The following is a 5078-nucleotide window of genomic DNA, read 5'->3' as shown; positions in this document are numbered from 1 at the left end:
GGAAAGAGAAAGTGTTCGGAACGCTCCTTTGACACAATGACCTTGTATGAGCCCAGGCTGGACACACCCCAACACCCTACCCACAGACAATAACATGCACACCCCCAGCCCACCGCGGCCGAGGGCCCTCACGCCCGCTCCCAGGTGCGCGGCTGCCGGGGTTCCCACCGCGGCCGGAACACGCTAGGTGAGGCTGGGCGAGGGGCCGACATCCAGGGTCTCAGTAACTCTCCCAATCTGTTCCTGCACCTCCACAGGGCAGTCCCTCTCCCAGCTTATCAAAGGCTTACTGAGTGCTCCAGCCAGCATCACTCTCCTGCAGCCAGACCCCAGGCCCATTTCCCCACACAGAGTGTGGGGCAGGTCACCTTGTGGAGCCCCGTGGGGCGGTAGAAGGAGACAGGCAACTCAGGGTCCTACAGGGATGAAAGATTCCCTCCCTGGGGCTCTCCTCCTAACCCTCCGAAACTGACTTGCAATCAGATCACTGGATTCCATTAAACAAATATTTATTGAACACCTATAATAAAGACCAGTGCCAGGCTTTGAAAACTTGGAATATGACAGTGAACAAAATATGTCGACCACTGCCCTACAAGAGCAGATTGGGGGGGAGGGGTTGCAATAAACAATAATAAATAAGCATATGATCTAGACCAGCACTGTCCAATAGAAATAGAACGGAAGGCACATATGTAATGCTAGATTTTCTGGTAGACATGGTAAAAAGAAGCACAGGAACTTAATTTTATTTAATCCGATATACCCAAATATTATCATTTCAACATGTAATCAATGTATGAAAAATTAATATTTTTACTTTTTTTGTACCAAGCTTTGAAAATCCACTGAGGACTTTATGCTTCCAGCACATCTCAATTGAGATTCGCCACATTTCAAGTGCTCAGTCACCACTTGTGCCTGTAACCTTAATGGGTAGCACAGTCTAGATGTCAGGTAAGGACTATGGAATAAAAAAAGCAGAACAGGGTAAGGGGGTTGGGAGAAGCGGTTGGGATGGAACAAGAGAAGTGAGACCCACAGATATTACGAATCCCAGCTCTGCCACTGGCCTTGGCAAGTCACCTGACCTTGCTGAGTCTCAGTTTTCCTCATCTATGAAATGGGGACATGATTCCTTCTGTGTAGATTGGAGTAACACCTATTCATTGTCATTTTTGTCCCCACCACCTCCAGCTGTCTGTAGCAGTGGCCAGGGTACAGCCTTTCAGTCTCAGCATCACGTCCCCTCTAGCCGGACACCTAATAGCCACGAATGGCAGCCTAGCACCCCATCCACCCCGACTCTCTCTCTTTTTTTAAAAATCTATTTCTACCCCAGCAAGATACTTAAACTCTTTGGACCTCAGTTTCACAGACTATGTAATGGACACTTTGAGCTCTTGGAAGAAAAATATTGCAAATTTCTGGGGGACTAAGCCACCGTCTTCAGCTGGACGCAGGCCAATGCCAATGTGGATGCGGGGCACCAGGTACCAACCTTACAGTACTGGGAAGATGAATTCCCTCTTTGGAAACCAGGAGAAAGATTTCTGCCCAAAAAGCTATCCTGCCCGCAAAGACTCCTCCCACCAAGGATAAAACTGCGGAGCAGGGGTAGAGGAGAGGGGACCCCCAAGCCAAGGGGTTGCCGTGGGAGTTGTGGATCACCTTTATACACCCCACCTATAGGGCAGGTAGGCAGGCAGGCCCACAAGCCCAAGTGAAGTTCAGGATCAACAATCAAGGCCTTTGTGGTGGACTCCACGGGGTTCTATCAAGGTCCCATCAAGCCTAAAATTGGGGTCCCATCAGGCCCAGAAATCCCAAAAGAGGCAGCAGGGTTTGGGTTTGGGATGCAGACCTGCCTTCACCCTTCATCCCACCCCACCCCCAAAGCCTGGGAACTGGCAGGGTACCCTAGATGGTGACCCAGAAACCTGGCTGTCAGCAGCTCCTCCCTGGCACTGCCTACACAGAGCTCCACTGCTTTCTGCAGAAGTCCCTAGGTTTTCTCTGTTCACTGGCTAGCCCCTCTACCCCTAGAGACCTACCCTGACTCTCCAAGCTGCCCAGATCCCAGTAGCACTATTTCCCCCACCATCCAGAACTCAGCGATAAGGCGGGGTTGCCAGGGGACAGTCAGTGTCCAAGCCTAGGTTTTCCCTCAGTCTGACACTGCTCACCCACCAGGGCCACTAAGGTACTTCTAGACCCAGAAGGTCACCGACCCCCCTAGTGACTGAAAGTAGGAAAGAAAAGAATGAAGCCGCCCACCCAATTCACAGTGAGGACCAGGCCTTGGAGGATATACGACCCCCAGGATTTACGGGGTGAGGGACAGGCCTGGTGGCTGGGCGAGCAGGGAACAACGAGGTTTAAGCAAGGTTGGCGGAGAAGAGAGCTGGCCGGGCCCCTCCCCGCCGCCATCTCCTCCTAGCCAGATTCCAGACCAGCAGGCTCGCCCTGCTCCGCCCGCCTCCCTGCTCCTTCGCTCTCCCGCCAGTGGCCACCTCCCTTCCCCCACTCCACTTCTCTCCTCTCCCCCAGCCACCAACTTCCTGCGCCCCTCCCCCAGCCCCTTTCGCTCTCATTCATCCATCCATTCATTAAACTTTTGCTGAGCGCCAAGGCCCCCTTAGGCCCTGGCGCGAGGCTCGGGTGCGTGGAGAAGAACAAAACAAAGACCTGGAGGATTCTGACCAATCCCTGGCCTGGCGTTGGCTCCTCCCCGACCCCAGCCCACCTCCTTTCAGCTAGGCCCCGGCTCTTCGACCTCCACCCTGCACTCCTTTCCTTCTCCGGACTCTGGCCCTGGCCTGTGGACCTGTAGGTCCTCCGTCCAGCCCAGCGTCCATGTGCTTCTGGGAGCAGGCGGGCAGCACCCTCTCCTGTCCATTCCCGGTATGGAGCCCCCAAGGCCACACTCTCAGCCCTAAGAAAAGTTCAGGGTGAAGGTTCAGGGTGGCCTGGAGGGGACAGAGCGCTGGGTGATCCAGGAAATCAGAAGAGCATCCCCCTGCAGAGGCAGAAGGGACCAGTCTGGACTCGGGCAACTGTAGACTTGGAGGGAGACTCCTGCAGCTAGTAATGCGAGGACAGTCGCTTTTGAAGGCCCCAAGGGTCACTGTGTCCCTTCCCCAGCCCAGGACATATTCTCATTTGGAAAGCAGGCAAGGAATAGAGACAAGAGAAACAGAAGTAAAAAAACATATGAGAATCTCCTGAAACCTTGGGGCCTGTTTCCAAATCAGTATGACATGGGTGGGAACAGGTAGCTAAAAAGCCACAGGACTTGAGGCCCTAAGTCCTACAGCTGGTTAATGAACTGACATGGACCTCCAACCCTGGTGGGTCTGTGGCCTGGGGAGACAAACCTAGCCCAGGGCCTCCAGCCCAACTCCAAAACTTAGCCCGGCTCCCAGAGAAGAGGGTCACAGAAAAAAAAAAAAAAAGAGTCACAGGCCCGCAGTCATTGCCCTAACGCTTCCACTGGCTCACATGGATGGGGCTTCCACAGGCTACACAACTTTATAGTGCTTGTATTTTCAGCCATTCCTGAGTGGCAGCAGGCAGCATGTTTGGAGGCATCTTGCTTGCAGAGACTGTTGCAGTGGACATTGTCAGATAGTTCCTTAGACCAAAAGGAAACTATTTTGTTCCTTACAAAGCATAAATCTTACACTTATCTAAAATGCACTCTGGTGAGCTGCCACCACTGCCCAGGCACCAATAAGCAGTCAGCTAGTTCGACCCAGCCAAAGGCCAAGATGGTTGTCAAGTGGCTGCCAGCTCCTGATGACTAAACCTGAAAACAAGGAGAAAAAACAATTTCCCACAATTGGTGGCAAATTATAAAATCTAAAGGTAATGCTTACTAGAAATGAATCTGCGAAGGAGATCATGTGACAATGGGGCAGTGGTTTTAACCTAGTGAGACAAAAAACAGGTGTCTCTGTAAGGTACTAAAGTCCTTAGGCTGGGCCACTCTGTCATTCCCATGATGATCTGCTGGATTACTTGCCCTTTTCTCCACCTTGAAGTTTGGAGACAGATCCCCAACTCAGTTCCTTATGGCTTGGCCTTTGCTAATAACAAATCACTTTGGCTAGTTATTCTTCATTCACTACATTTTTGAGCTGGAACACTGTGCTAGGCCCTGGGGATACCCCAGAGAGCACAACAGATAAAATTCCCTGCACTGATGGAGCTGACCTTTCAGGAAAGAGAACTGGACAGAAAACATAATACGTATCACTTTTATTGATAATCGTTCAATAGAAAAGTTAATTATAGAGTACGTTAGAAACTGACAAGTGTTAATGGAGGGGAATGCATGGTAAAGTAGATGAGACTTGCAGGGGGAGAGGTACAATTTTAAATAATGTGGACAGGTAATATTGAAGGCAGTGAGAGGGCAAGCCCTGAGGATATTTAGGTGAAGAGTATGTCAGGCAGATGGAATGGCAAGTGCAAAGACCCTGAGGTGAGCTCATGCCTGGCAGGTCTGGGCAACATCTGAGGAGGCTGGTGCAGCTAAAGAAGAGCAACAGGTAGGAGATAAGATTGGGGAGAGGGGCAGGTTGCAGGGCCTTGTGGGCCTTTGTGAGGACTTTGTTTTCACTCTGTATGAGATGGGAGCCCCTGGAGGATTTTGAGCAGAGGAATGACATGACTTATGTTTTAGGTAGAAAGCGATTTCATACTGGGAATTAGGTGCTTACAAAACCGTTGGAAGAACTGGAGGAAATGGCTCTAGGCTGGGCCTCCTGGAACAACACTACTGAACTGCTGGCCTCTGCCCTGATCAGAAGAGTGGGGAATCAGGAGTCCTGGCCTATATGACTGAGTTGTGATCCAGGGGCAGGATGTCCCTCTACCACTATACCTGCCTGTTTTTTTTGTTTGTTTGTTTTTTGTTTTTTCCTATTGGCTATAATTTATACCTGCCTCTTGCCCCACAGAAAGCTGGTAACTGGATACTTGGAGATGCTGCAGAAAACTCTGTGTCTCCACAGCCCACACAGCAATATTTCCCTTTCCTTGTTTCCTCCTTCCAAATTTCACTCTTTCTTTTC

Source organism: Pteropus alecto, unplaced genomic scaffold (assembly GCF_000325575.1).
Source record: "Pteropus alecto unplaced genomic scaffold, ASM32557v1 scaffold202, whole genome shotgun sequence".
Lineage (NCBI taxonomy): Eukaryota > Metazoa > Chordata > Mammalia > Chiroptera > Pteropodidae > Pteropus > Pteropus alecto.
This window is presented reverse-complemented; position numbering follows the sequence as displayed.